General features: G+C 42.9%; 1 long non-coding RNA gene across 1 annotated transcript; it reads right to left on the bottom strand.

The window, feature by feature from the left end:
* Window positions 1–254: 254 nt before the first annotated feature.
* On the bottom strand, window positions 255–3,092 carry LOC125105460 (uncharacterized). Its single transcript, XR_007128909.1, has 3 exons — window positions 2,169–3,092; window positions 1,106–1,323; window positions 255–514 (listed from the first exon to the last, which is right to left on the bottom strand). It is a non-coding gene; the product is annotated as an uncharacterized LOC125105460 (long non-coding RNA).
* Between the last annotated feature and the right edge of the window lie 12,630 nt (window positions 3,093–15,722).

The raw sequence follows: 15,722 nt of genomic DNA on the forward strand, positions 1-15,722 counted from the left end.
ATTCATTATCCAGTCTGAACTCATTATCCAATTACTGAAGGCAATTATATAGGCAAGACACTTGGCTAAGCACCAGAGATATAGCAACAACAAAGACCAACATGACCTTGGCCCTCAGGGAGCAACCACTTTCCGTCCAACTCCCTTTCAAGAGTTAATTGAAGTATATTACTATGTAGAAATCTCATTTTCAGCAAGCAACTTCATAGCTTTTTCTTAAGCCTGCATTCTGACTTAGAAAAGTATCCTTACCTCTGGTAATAAGGTTTACTTTCTATAAGAAGAAATCAAAGATGGAGAGGTGCAAAAATTATTTCCACTGATGAGACTCCAAATATTTTCACTGTTGTATCAGTCAGGATAGACTGTTGTGTTGTGGTACCAAATGACTCCAAGTTCCAGAGGCTTCCTTCCTGTTCCGGTTACACGTTGATCCCAGATCAGCCATGGTGCTTCTCCAGGTCAGCTTCCTACTGGACCCAGGCTGAGGGAGTCGCCTCTACCTGTGACCTAACTGGTCACAGCAAAAGGAAAGAACTATAGCAAAACCACACAGTAGTCCTTCGGTCTTCTGCTTAGAGTCACACGTTACCTTCACTAGCATTCCTTAGGACAAAGCAAGTTTTGTGGCCACACCTGAGTTCAATAGGACAGGGATATATAATACTCCTTCAGCGGAATGGATACTACATAGTTGCAAGAAATTGATAGTTTCCAACTAAAAACCCAAATAATATAGCACAGGAAGGAATGAACATCCCAGAGTCAAGTGTGTTCCCTTGTTCCTTACTACAACAGCCCTGGTCATGTGTTTCCCTCACAGAGCAGATGGATGCTCACACTGTGTATCACAACCTGCATTCCAAGGTCAAGTTTCCCCTGCCTGCTCAGCATGACCACGAGACTGAAACAGGAAGTCTAGAAAATTGGTTTGGATTTTTGGTTTTTGGGGGTTTTTTGGTGGTTTTTTTGTTTTTGTTTTTGTTTTTTTGGTGGGGGGTAGTACTAAATAACTTCCTGACTTAATTGATTGATGAATACTAACTCCTAAAATGAGCTCTGCATTTCATTACATAGTGTCTGAAATGAAATCCACTCAGCTTACCTGATATCCTGGGAAATGCCAATGATGAACAAATGTCCTTTAAGCTCCTAAATTGTCTTCCTCTGCAGTTGTCTTCCAGGCACTATATATGGGGGGGAGGTGACGGTGGGGGGGGGTTCATTTCCATTTGTATAGCCTCTCTTTCTCCACATCTTCCAAGAGCACCCACAGGTTTACAGCCTAAACCATCAAAAAGGTCTTAGTTCTTTCTTCACTCCCTTAGAAGGAGATAAAAATTGGGAACTGAAAACTATAATAACTTGTACCATTTCTCTCCAAAAATTCACCAGTAGAATTTATAAAATACAGATGGGAGAAGGCAGCCATGTGATTCATAAAGATCCCGGGCAAGAGTCAGAAGACTGTGAATAATACAAATGCCTTGCAGGCGGGAAGGGAATCTTCCAGTTCCCAGAGAGGAAGGCACTTAACTCCAATAGGGGCTGGTGAGAACTCCTGGAAGATGATTCCTTCCCCAAGGAAGGTGAAGGTGAAGAAATCCTGAGTCTTTTTGGTGGGGGGCCAGGGGGTGCAGTAGGGGCAGAAGGAGAGGGAGAGAAAATCTTAAGCAGGCTCCAAGCCCAGTGTGGAGCCCAATACAGGGCTCGATCTCATGACCCTGAGATCATGACCTGAGCCTAAATCAAGACTCCAATGCTTAAATCAAGACTCCAACGTTTAACCTACTGAGCCACCCAGGCGCCCCAGGGATCCTGACTCTATTACAGCAATCAGCTGTACCTGCAGATTACCTATGCTAAATTATATTTTCATCAGTTTGCTTTCAGCCCCAAAGAGATGTAAATTCAAGTTCTCCAAATTATTCTACTATAAACTACTAAATGTTAACTCCATGGGAAACATGATTAAAAATAGAAATACTCTTATTATGGCTCTGAGACCCTTTAGTCAAGATCCGAATGTGGGAGGTCAAATGTGCTTTCCCAAATGTAAGCCTCTTAACCCACATTACCACTTCCTCTACCGCTGATTTCTAAACTCAGCGAGTATTTACCAAGAATCTGTGGGCTGACAAATGACTTTAGTTGCAGAATGTACTTACCTACCAGGCAATGAAGTGACTGCCTCATGTCCACCTCCAAGCGGATGTGCAGGCAGACAGCCTGGCCAGATGAGCGAGCTCCCATGCAGTCTTCGATAACACCCTCCTATAAAACAGGAGAAAATTTGCGTTTTCATTAGCTTGAGATTATTAACAAGGAAACTAGAAGAACCTTGACTTAAAAAAAAAAAAAAAAGCCTAGAGGTGAAGTGGAAAATTTTCTTAAAGCTATGCTTAAAGTCCAGCACAAGAATTGACACTTTCTAAGATACAAGTGCTACACTCAAAAGAAAAAAAAAAAAAAAAAAAAAAAAACGGTGGGCATCCAGTCTACACACAATTGAAAGTAGTAGTGATATTGACATGGTTCCCATCTTTTGTGGAGAGTACAGGCTATGGGGAAAGATGGACAAGTATTTGGAAATTGGATGAGCATGATAGAAGGAGAGGTACATGGACCTGTGAAATATGGAAGAGAAACATTATTTTGGCCGAGTCAGAAAAGCCTTCCTTGAGGAAGTGGCTTGGAAGCTGAGACCTAAAAGATTTATGGAATATTAATTAGAACACATGGCAGCTCAGATTTGCTGCCCACGGAGATTCTCACTGTTGTCAGCTCCCTACCTTTTCCATCCAACAAGCTCCCACCAGGCATGGCATGTCACAGTCATCAAAGCTCAGCGGCAAACCACCCACCCGATTCCATTAGGCAGACAATGAGACAAATAAGTGAGAAATAAGTCGAGGACTCTTTCCCATCCACGGGGATTTAAATGGAAAAACCCAAAATTTACCTGTGTACTAAGTACTAGTTTCCTAGCATCACAGAAGTGAGCTACTTTGGATTCCATAGAATGAGTGGTCACAGACTCCTGCCCAGACCATGGGAACTAGACCTCCCCACAGTCAAGAGTAGCACCTCACTTTTTTTTTATAGTCTTTAAAAGATGATGAAATAGGAAACTATAGCTTTATAAACGGAACAAGAAGGAAGAACTTCTCATCAATCATTTGACAAATGTATTTGAAAACTTTCCTACAAGATTGGTGCAAAAAAAAACAAAATAACAGTAAGCGTTACCAAGAGTTGATATCACTTTTAGACTTAAAGAAGAAATATACGTTGCTTTTCTATAAGGTTGTTCATGCTTCAGTCAGAACAAGAGTATTTGATCCCATATTTCCCATAAAGGAGCAACAACATTGTTTAACCAGCAATAATCCAATTGGCAACCAGATGCATGCAATTTGATCCAGCTGACAAGGCAGGATATAGAAAACTCTCAGGAAATTGATTACAAGTAGAACAATTGCATGAGTATTAATAATTTGTCTCCTGAAGATGTGCGGTCATAATGGATAAAAATATTCTTTGATATAATTCTCATAATTAGGATACCTGCTTCTTCTGGAGTTATTTTAACCACATGTGGCATAGGTCTTCCTCGTTAGCCATGAAAAGAGAACTTGAGATAGACCAAAGAAGGCCACGAGCAACCCAAACTCCATGCCTAAAGCTTATGGTCCTCAATGTTGGTAGGACAAGGACCTTGGGCTGCCTTTTCCTTTAACCTGTGGTAGGTGCTAATTGTCCCCATTCTTCTGCCAAAGTAAATTAAACCAGGTTCTCTTTGCTAACCTTAGAGGCATTTTATTAATCAAAACCACCTTAGCGAGACACTTTTCTTATTCAGCCAAGAGCAGAAAGACTCAGGAGCCCTGGCTATAGAAAGCACTCACTGGGCTCCCAGGGATTCTTTTGTTAGGGAGAAAGAGGTCTCGAAGGGTTCATCATTCCTGGGGCTCTGTGATGTATGTTAACAGGCAGAAAGACTTCAGAGGAGATGTTTCTGGCCTTTCTTTGAAATAAATATAACTATGACTTCAAGTTTGAGGAGGTACAATCTAGAAGTGAACTCCTGGGTAATCTCACACACTGTGACTTATTCGTTGGGTGGAATAAAAGTCTAAGACTTATGTCTTATTCCTCTCAGGGAGAAATCTCTTGAGAAAATTATAGCAAAGCAATGGGATTCTTTATTTTGTTTTCTGTTTAAAAATAAAAAAAGCTATTCTGACAATACCATTGTATATTTTGATATCTTTTGTCCTGAGGAAGCTGCATTTTGCCTTCTTTGTAATGTGACTTGAACAAATATTACATATTTCCACTATCCATATGATACAGGGATGATTACAGTGTTCCCACTAAGGCTAATATTCATCAAATGAGTCATTATACTTTATTTCCTCCAAATAGTCATGATGCATTTTTTTCATAACACACTTTTTAAATTAATTTCTCAATTATGAATCGGTTGGATCAAGTAAAATACAATGAGTTTTCAACATGAGAGTCAGTTTCCAGCCTTCTGTGATTCGGTAGGTGCCGTCATTTCTCCCAAAGGATACGCTCACAAGTCCACTGGGTGACCTATGGCCTTCCTTTCCTGACCTTCCCTCTCGCAACAACACCAGGAAAAAAATGTCCCCAAAAAGCCAAGTTTAAAATATAAATATTAGCTGATAGATCATCAACTTTCCAAATGTCAACGGGAGAAGTAAAAGGCTGCAGATTGATTATTGGTCGAAGCAGGGACATAGACAAATGACCCCAATCTACCTTTTGTCTACCTTGTCCCGGACCTGTTTACAGTGACTGCAGCTCAGATTCCATTTAGGATATTTACAAGTCTTTGTTGTTTGTGTAATTCTCTTCTTCAACTTGACTGCTGGTCCTTCCTTTCCTCTCTTCCATTCTCTCTTTCTCTCTCCCCCCATTCGCTAAAGGTCTTGTCTTCTGGGAGGAACATGACTGGACCACTCGGAAGCTTTTTCATGGCTCTGAAAAGAAAACCTTTTATATTTTCACACAGGGAGATTTCCTTTACAATAACTTTGAATCTATTAAGTTCACCATTGCACTCATAATTGTCCACATTTTCTAAGTAGTTGTGATTTTCTTTTCTGTAAAGATTCATAAATATCTCAAATGTTCCTACTGTTTTATTAATTACTTTTACATGGATGGAGCTACACTTGGCACAATGCAGCATTAAAGATTTCCCAATGAAAACATATCAGAAATATCATTTTCCTATTTGCTGATCTTCCCAAACAAAGATCTCTCAGTTTAAAGTTTCCCAGGTATGAGACTTTTTTTCCCCCCTTCAAAACATAGGGAGGTTGTCTCCAGGAAAAGGAAGTGGAGGACAGGGGCGAACAGGGTAGGAATGAAACTTACTTTTCACTTAGGCTAGTTTTCTCTTGATTTATGGAAAACGTCACAGCTTAAAATACAAATGTACTATCTCATAGCCAGAACTCTGGTTTGGATCCACTGATAACTCTAGTCAGGTTCTATGAGGCTGAAATCAAGGTGTTAGCTGGCCTCCTCCCTCCCTGGAGGCTATGGGGAAGAATCTGCTTTTCAGCTCATTTAGGTTTTTGGCTGAGCTGGACTCCCAGTGGTTGTAGGACTGAAATTCCAGTTCCCCACTGGCTACTGCCAGAAGCCAGTCCCGGAGCTTCCAGGCTCCTGTATTCCAGATGGTCCCTTCTTGCCACAGCTGGTCCAGTCACGCACATACTTGGAATCTCTGGGCCTTCCTCTTTGGCAGCAGCCCTCCAACTACAGCCTGAAAAAATTCTCACTTTTTAAGGGCTCATTTGACCAGATGGGGCCCACCTACTTAGTCCAGGAAAATCTCCCTTTGGTAAAGTTCATAACCTAAATCACATCTGAAAGTCTCTTTCACCATGTAACATGGTCATAGGATCCAAATATTAGGGGATGGACCTCTCTAAGAGGGAAGAGGGAGCATGATTTGATCTAGTCTATCACTGTATCACTGTATTTCTTTTTTTTTTTTTTTTTTACATTTTGAATTTGTGCCATGTATATGTATTATCTAGTCCAAAAATTTTAATTAAAATAATAAAAATGGACACATGGAATGATGATACGGCAGCATTTGTGGAAGCTGTTGCATATCTGCTGGGGCCCCGCCAAGTGACAGACTCCATTCAAGGTGCTGGATACGCATCACCTAATGTAATCATCACAGTGTTATCATCTAGACTTTACCAATGAGGAAACCACGGCCCAGAGGTCTTACACACTTGCCCAGGGTCATGCACTCTAAGTGCACTGTACTTTCTGAGAGCCCAGGGAAAGCTTTCTGGTTCTCATAGGTCAGCACCCCTGTATCAGCCATTTCCTTCCTGCCCATCCCCAGGTGGGTGAGAGCTGGGGATCACCCTTAGCACTAGTGGGCTGGGCTAGGCAAAGGTAGTAAGAGGGAGGAACCAGGTGCAATTTGTAGAGAGGGCAGGCTACAAATGGCCTCCCTTATTCGACTAGCTTCTAAGTACCGGATGTATATAATACCCCAAAGGCCTCTGAGGAGATGCCTGAGGGTCCTCTCGGGCTTTCTGCCCCAGCCCATCTCTCAGTTAATGGGAAGCTCCACTTTTCCTAAGCTTTTCCTAAGCTCCACTTTCCTAAGACAAAGAAAATCCCAAGTCTACCTGAGCCCTAAGTGGTAGGAGGACAGAGCCCTCCCCGCTGCTTCTGCCATACATATGCTTCAGGCCCTCTTGTCTACTCCATATGAAATTAAGCTCCATTTTTCCAATTATACAAGCATTACGTGTTCACTGAAGGGAAATTACAAATCATACAGATGAGCAAAGAGAAGAAATTAAGTTAACATATCTCTCCACCAACAGGAGGCCACGGTAATATTTTGGTGTATTTGCTTCCAGACATCTGAATAAGGATATACCTGTTTGTGTTGGAAGAGAGGAAGAGAGAAGCAAGAGGCAAAGAGAGTAAATCAATTTCTCTTTTTCAAAAAGGTAGCATCATCCCACATATAATTCAACACCCTTTTGTTTCCATTTGTTATTTTCCTGAAAGTCAGAAGACAAATTTCTACAATGAAACTCTTTTACAGTTCAAAGGAAGCGTTTGTAAATATTTTTAAATGAGTAGCATATAGTCATTGAAGAAAAATTAGAAAACACAGGTAAGCCAAATAAAAATGTAATTCCACCACGTGGAGACCACCACTGTTAGCATTTCCAACTTGGTTGTTACTAAATATGTACTCTTCTGGTTTGCCCAAGTTGAAGGCTGTTGCCAAGATTTTGCTAGACACGATTTTGCTAGACATGCTTTTGCTAGACAGGCAGCAGCAGCAAACATAAGAAAAGCTAAATCTTCATTCATATCCTTGGTTATCTCCTAAAGACCATTCGAGAAGAAGTGTTAGGTCAGAGGACATGTATGTTTTTAAGGCCATTAATCAATATCACCAAACGGAGCTCTGAGAGAGGTTGAGGGTACAGGGGTAACTTTTTCCAGGCCTTGTCACCAATTATGAGGGGTATAATTTTTTTTAAAATTCTTTCAGCTTGTCATTTAAAACATTTTGAAATAAATAAATAAGGCATTTTCAACTTTTTACAAAGCTGGGGTTTTGGTTTGAGAGCACAAGCTCTAATATCCTTTGCAGAATACTGTTTAATCAGATCCTGGCCCATTGTTAGGGGCAGATAGGTTTTTAAGCAAGAAAAGTCATGAAAGACACACACATTTCCAAGGGGGAAAAAAACTATGAAATTATAAAACTAAAGATTCGGGTGAAGAAAGCAATGGGATGCTACTTTGACATTTTTTTTCTGGAAGGAAATAGAGTCATCTTTGGTTTGATTTCATTTTCCTTAGCAACCAGTGCCAAGGAATCCATTTATAACTTTAAGACTCTGGTGTCAAATACCAGTTTAAAACCCCTGAATAGGCTCTGACATCCCTTTGGTGAACACCTTAGTGCAAAGAAATGGAAACACAAGAACATCCCATCCTCTCCCCTCTTGCTCGGCTCGCCGAAAAATAAAGCACCCGGTCAGAAGGTTCATCTTTAAGAAACTCTTCTGTCTTTTGTGGATCTACTTTCAGTCTGAGAACACATAATCTGCCACATGGACCTCAGTCCAGCAAAAACATTGGTCCATTTCCAGCAATTATCCGAGAAATTCTACTTCAGCCACTAAATCTCCAGTTTTAATCAACTTGCAAATCCCCATCAGCACCAGCGGTGAGCAATCGCAGTTGGGTCTGAGGGCAGCAGCGATTGTGTCTGTGACCCCTGGAGACCTCTCTCCGCAAGCTAGCACTTGGAAATCCCTGGGGTCTCATTGTCTCCCATTAAAATTTCACCGTTTTCCAATAAGATATCTAAATCAAGAAGGAAATGATGCCCAGGTGCTGGAAGGGCTGCTAACTTGGGATCACCTGCTGCTGTCTGTGTCCATTGGGCCAGAGCTTGTGGAAGGGAAATAATTACCCAGGAAGTAGAGGCATATTCTGTTCCTTGATGTCATCGGATGCCTGGTTTGATCAGAGCTTTTTTTTCTCCCAGCAGCTCTGGCAATGTTAGCTCCGTACCAGCCGTTGGAGAGTAATTGATTCCTTGGTGAATTTGGCTTTGGTACTAGATGCTATTTAGAGGCAATATTTACCCAGAGCTTCTCGTTTAACCCCAGCAGGTAAGCTTTTTTTGGCACCACAAACTGCCACCTCACCCAGTGAGATTCCCAGTGGTGGAGTTTTGTGTGCCCATTAGAGGTCCAGGCTGTGTATTACAGCAAGTGAAATAGATCAGCTCTTAGCCCTGGTGTGCAGCCCTCCTTCATTCTGAATGAACACCCCCACGTTAAAACTCCATACCAAGTAAAGAATTGCTTTCCATCATAAGATGAATCTAGAAGAAAAGTAATGAAACTTACCATTATGAGTCAAAACAAAACAAAACAAAAAAACCTATTTCTGCTTTTAAGTGTTAAAGTAGAGGAGGAAGACGGAGATAGCCGAGATTTGCCTTTAGAGAATGAGAATCTTCCTCCCAAAACAGCCAGAGTGGTTTGCTCTAAACCACTTTTCTGAAAATTAATTCTCTACAAAAACAGTACAATAATCCAGACCAGTTACCTTTAAAATATATATATATATAGATAGATAGATAGATAGATAGATAGATAATACATACCCTCTAACTTAACCTCACAAAAAGACCACAGGCATTTCTTCAACTGGGTCAGAAATTAGGAAGTTAGCTGACGAACACTACTGTCAGGCACACCTGTCCACATTTAGCATCCCCCTGCTTCATGCTTCTTTGAGCAGCAGGAAACGTTCGGCATTGTCACAAAGAGACTTCCCTGTGCTTTGCTACGCAAGCACCTTTCCTCTGCATTTTTCTTCAGGGCTTATGTCCCCTCTTGCAAAAAAGAAACTGCACCTACCTATTCCTCTATCTACAAAGATTCCCCCTGTAAGTCATTATTATTATATGAGGTCCTGATTCCCCTTAGTCGATCAAACTTGAACTTTATGCCTGAGATACCTGCATGGTGTTTTTGCTTCCGTTGTGTGGTCTGTTAAACACTGAGAAATAATACCCGGCAAGCATTAGGATTTCACACCCTTATGTGATGACGCAACGCACTGCTGCAAGCCAGGTGTGCTCAGAGGAGTAATGGACCTTGTCCATACTCCGCAGAAAGCCAGAGGAGCCTAGGAATTTTATGCCACCATCTGTACCCCAAGCTGGTCCTTATCCAATAACCACGAATATGAAATCTAAGGTCAAGATAACTCTTGAGACATAATTCGGATTTCCCCAGTGGAATCGGGCTACAGATCCCCTCCATAGGGTTTTGCTTCATCTCGCCCCACTAGGTTTCTTCCTGCTTCCATTATCTACTGCTTGCCCCCAACCTTCAGTGATCTGTCGGTACACAACGACCCCAAACTGTTTTCTATTGTTGTATAAGAAACAACCCCAGACTTCAAGATCTATTGCCTCATAACCCACTAGCCCAAAGTACAAAACAGTGATCGTGTTATTAGCTCGGGCTTCTTCTGGTCAGGATTCACACAAAGCAGAGTGGGGATATGTGGGGACCTCCGCAGGGATGGCTCAAATTATCGGGGGTCTGGCTGGGATGATATGACGGGCATCATAGGTCACCGTCAGCTGGTTCCTTAGTTCTCCTCTTTGTCAGCTCTCCATGTCACTAGCCTGTGTTTCTTCACAGCTCGGTGGTCTCAGGGTGGCTGAATTTCTTTCACCGCTGCCTACCCTTAGGGACAAGAAGACACTGGGCCTCTTAAAAGATAAGCCTGGGATTGGCTCAGCCCTACTTCTGCCACATCTATTGGTCAAGGCAGGTTAGAAGGCCAGCTCTGATTGGGGAGAAGTAGATCGCACCTTGGTGAGGGGAGTAACACGTGCCAGCAAGGAGGGAAGGAATGGAAAGCAGCCAACCCTGGAGACAACCTACCCCACTCCCCTCCCCTTCCGGCTTCCTCCCTTACAGGTTTTTCTCTCATGGGAGCACTTTCTAATTGAAACCCTTGCACCCAAACAGACGCTCGTCTCGCTGACTGCCTGTGGGGAACCTGACCCTAAAATGGAGATTATTCCAATCCCAGCTTCCAGTCTCTTTTCCCAAGAAGGTTCGTTACTAGCACAAGCCACCCTCAAGTCTCCATCCTGACATGTGCAAAATCCCCAGAGGATTGCAATTTGGGCTTCTCCTTATAAACACGTGGGAGTTTAAAAAAAAAAAAATCAGGTCCTACCTACTTCAGAGATTCTGAATTAATTGCACTGGAATGAGACCTACGCATGGGTATTTTTGGTTTAGGTTTTTGTGTTTTCTTTTCTTTCTTTCTTTTTTTTTAAATTTCTGCCAATAATTCTAATGTGCAACTGAGTTGGCAACTTGCCCTTCTAACTTGTTCACGCTATGCGTGTTCAAACTTAGCATGTGAGGGGAAAGGAGGATTAAAATGTCACAAGGTGTGCTATGAAGAGGGAAGCAATAACCCTTGGCCAAATCACCCTTGCCCTGGGAACAAAATCTTATCACTGTCATCAAATCATGTGGGTTGCAAATCTGGTTTCCAAATCTGGCTGTTCTAATTTCAAGTCTCAGAGTGGACTTGTGCTTGTTCATGTCCTGGCTGAGTAAAAGTCACACACGCATCACGTACACATAACCAAACATACACTCTCGTAGTTTAGAGAAACCAATTCCAGCTACCATATACCCTTTGCCTTATGGCAGAGAGCTTGGCAAATATGATTCCCAAATTCCCCCTGGTGTTGGAAAGGCATGGTAATACCAAGCTTGCTTTTCTTGAGGGACAAAAAACAACCTTGGTTCTATCAGTTGCCTGGATTGGATAAAACACATCTTCCAATGCTATTTGTTAAGCTTACCATGTTGAAATCTACCTGGTCAAAGACCACGGTCTAGAAAGATATTTCAGACCATAAAGAGCCAGCAGACTCTTTTCCTGGCTAATTCCACAATACATACCACAGTATTTCCCCTCTTTCTTCTTGTTGAGCCTGTTCAGTTAAATGATACAGAGGAGACAGTGTTCTTTCTGTCATTATATTTTCTGGTGAAACTGTATCCTTATTCCTAATTCTCAATTCGGTTTCTATAATCATTGGCTCTTATTCTATAAAATTTTGTTTTTTAATTAGCAAAACTAGAGATCAATGTCACATAAAATATGTGCTAACGCAGAACTGAATTCTGTTCTCCCATGCATGGGTGCCAAGTGAGAAGATAACCTGAAAACACAGTTCGAGGGAAACTTGATCTCATCCCGGAAATAACAGCCTTCTCTTTCACGGGAAGCAGCAATCTTGAAATATTGCATTTCCACATAGCAAGTCCCTTCCCCCCAGGAACTTTCACATCCATGAAATGAGAATACGTCTTATAATTGTCATGGTCTCGCTGGCTTTTTTTCTCTCCCTCATAGTGATGCATAAAATGATGGCACACCTTAAAGCTGATAATGGCTTCATTCAGATGAAATGTGGGAAACCACGTCGACTCAGCCAGAGAGAGAACTGCATAGATCCAAAGTTAAATGCAAGTAGGTGAAAGCCAAGAAAAAAAAAAAACTGAATTTCCTCTGATGTAGCCCCCTTTTGGATTCTTTCAGGAGCAAACGCTATACCCAAAGCTTGGATCACTATTTGCAGGTCATTATATGTAAATACTACCTCTCACCTCTGGAAATTTCAGGGATATTGAATGCATTTAGCATGAGCCCTGAAAAGAGGCTATATTGAAAGCTGAACGTCATGGTAATAAATATTGCAATTACGCAGTTGGCATTTGGTTGGGCTCCTAAGACACACTTCTCTGTTTCACAAAAACCACCCTTGGGCTTTCTAAGACAGAAGGGCGATGATTCTTAGACTTTACTGAGAATAATCTTCAGTATGTGTTAAACATATTAGCCCCAGGGCTTCACCCCAGACCTTTGATTCAGAAACCCTGAGGGCAGCAGGTCAGGGAGGACACCCATATGATTCACAAGCTCTATGGGTGTTTCAGAGGCCGACCTTCCAGAAGGACACTGCACTGGTGGTCTTAGGACTCCAGTGCCCTACAGCATACACACCAGCACCCTGATGGTGAGATTTCCTCACCCTGGCAACTGGGCAAATCTGATCCCCAAATACCCAGAGTTACCAGGCTGTGTGTTCACACTGATCACTGGACATATCTCTGGCTCCGTTCTCGTCTCACACCAGCTCTGTTCTTCCCATGATCTGCTGGTTTTCTGCAACTCCCCACCCTCTGTGTGAACTTCTTGTGTGCGAGAACCTGCAGTGCCTTTGGCAATAGTTCTTAAAAGTTTTTTCAAGGAAAAGGAATGGAGACCTAAACTGGTTTACTTAAAATGGCAAAGGGTCCAAGGAAACTTGGGTTGATTACCATTGGTATATATGCAAATAATTTTCAGTTTCATCGGCAACCTGGAAGCTGCCTTTTCCATTAAATGTGGAATCATAACCCAGCACTTGGTGTATGCTCTCCCCTCCCTTCATTTAATATAAATTACAGACAGTGGGAGTGTTCGGCTGAGTAATGGCCGAGGAAGATGTCCAGCCCCTAATCCCTGGACCAGTGAGTATGCTACCTTAGAGGGTAAAAGGGATTTTGCAGGTTCTTGATTGAGTTAAGGTTCTTGAAATGAGGAGAGTGGCCTGGATCATCCAGGTGAGCCCAATGTAATCACAGGGTCTTTATACGAGAGAGGTAGGTGGCTCAGGGTCAGAGAGAGGGAGAGAGAAGATAGCAGTAGAGGTTAGAGAGGCAGGAAGGGAGAAGTGCTATGCTATTGTCTTTGAACCTCAAAAAAAAAAAAAAAAGGAGCTGGAGTCAAGGATTGCAAGTGGCCCCTAGAAGCTAGAAAAGGCGAAGAAACAGATACTCCTCCAAAGCCTCTAGAAGCAATGTATGCTTGCTGACACCTTATTTTTAGACCAGTGCAACCATCCAGAACCGTAAGACGATAGGTGTGCGTTGTTTTAAGCCACTAGGGTTGTGATAATTTGTGATAGCAGCAATAGATAATTAATACAGTGGGGTTTTTAATGATCCGTCTTACTCCTGAGCATAAAATTCTCTTAAGAGTGACCCACGGAAGACCCAAGAAAGCTTGCCTTCCATGGAGCCGGAGAGCCATGGCACTGATTGTTCCTGTTTCTCAAAAGCAGATGGGATTAACTGACTGTGACTCTGGTTTTTAAACAACAAATGCCAAGGTCTCTGGGCCGTTCCAGGAGATGAGCTGCATTTTGCAGACTCCCAGGGTCTGCAAGTCTCCTGTTAAAGCTCACATGGGTTTGAAAGCATGCTTGCTTGCTCCTGGGATGTATGTAGCCTTTTCGTAGAGTTTAGCTGAAAGCTTATCGACTAGTGTCCCAAAGAAAGTAAAAGAACCCCTTCACTTTTGTCCTCATAAGACCGTGAAAGGGGCCAAACGGTCCCCTGTCTAGACATCTCCCAGGTGTTCTTAAAAGGATACTTTCCAGGGTGCCTGGGTAGCTCAGTCGCTTGGGCGTCTGTCCTTAGCTCAGGTTGTGATTGGAATGGAGCCCCACGTGGGGCTCCCTGCTCAGTGGGGAGTCTGCTTCTCCCTCTGCTGCTGCCTCTCCCCTGTGTTTGTGCTCTCTCACTCTCTCTCTCAAATTCAATAAATAAATTCTTTCTTTTTTTTTTTTTTTAAAGGGGTGGGGATATACTTTCCAGATTGCAGGCATGGCCACTTGCTGTCCCATTCATTCTATCTCTGATCCTTCACCTGTTCCTTGACCTCTTCACCCCAAGAAGATCACAAAGCTTTGGAACTTTTCAGATGCTTTGGACCCTCAGGAAGAGGATAGAAACTTTGGGCTGAGGGATTGCTCGGTGTCTGCTGCTCCTCAGCCCTTCACTCCTCTTCCATAGCCTCTTTTCTGCTGCCAGGGGCAGAAAACTTGCAAATTTCACTTCCCTGACTTGCTTCCCACCCAGCTCCCTGTCGGTTGTCACCTAAGGGAGGCACTGGCAGGCATCTGGGAAGGTGACAGAAGAAGCCTTTCTTCTGTGGACCTGGTTGTGTTTTTGAGGAGGGCAGCGGTAGTCATGGACAAGGGCCAGCTTCTGGGTTTCTGCCAATGCTGACTCCAAGCAATGTTTTGTTTGGTTGCCCGGTCAGTTGTTTTTTGTTTGTTTGTTTTTGTTTTTTTCCTGGCCCTTTGCTCTATCAGACCTTGAGGGGGTAGCCACTTCCTACAGTCGCTGATCTTTGGGAAATCTTGCCTTGCACCTCCTTCTTCTCTGGCTCTTTTAACACCTTTATAACCAACTCTCTGTTTGAAAACCTAGAGCAGTTTCTGTTTTCCTGGTGAGATGCAAACTGCTGATACCTGCATCTTTCCTTTTTCTTAGCAAGGGCCAGAGAGTGAGTGAAACCCTTGGTCTGCCTTCAACAGCTAGGATCTTAGGGACCATATTTCACTGGGATCAAAAGAATCAAAGCAGGAACCTACCCAGAGAGGGAGAGGAGCTTGAATTTGGCGACACATGTCAAACCAGGTGGGAAGCAATCTTCTTTCTTACATTCTCATGGTCTTAGGTTCTCTCATAGTCCCTAAGTGAGGCTTCATGACTTAATGACTTATGAGGGGAGTGCTATCAAGAGAAGACTCGAAAGGAGCTAGTAAACAGGGAACTTTGGGAACTGTAGCCGAAGGAAGGTACACAGAAAAGGTAAAAGGGATCCCAGGGGATCTGGCCAGAGCACTGACAGAGTTCCTCTGATTTTTTTTTTAATTTAACTTAATTTATTTATTTGAGAGAGACAGAGAGCACAAGCCAAGGGGAAACGCAGAGGGAGAAGCAGACCCCCACCTAGCAGGGAGCCCACTGCAGGGCTTGATCTCAGGACCCTGGGATAGTGACCAGAACTGAAGGTGGATGCTTAATGGACTGAGCCACCCAGGTGCCCCAGGAGTTCCTCTGATTCTGACTCTCTATCTGTCAGATATCAGACTGTGAAAACACCGTCAGAAAGGGATGACCCATGCTTCATGTCTGACTCCAACGTTTCATGCATGGTCCTCCTTTGGCCAACTCTAACCAAGAACCACAGAGGGAAGGGGATTCTGGGGAAATGCAGTTCCC

Source organism: Lutra lutra, chromosome 1, assembly GCF_902655055.1.
Source record: "Lutra lutra chromosome 1, mLutLut1.2, whole genome shotgun sequence".
Lineage (NCBI taxonomy): Eukaryota > Metazoa > Chordata > Mammalia > Carnivora > Mustelidae > Lutra > Lutra lutra.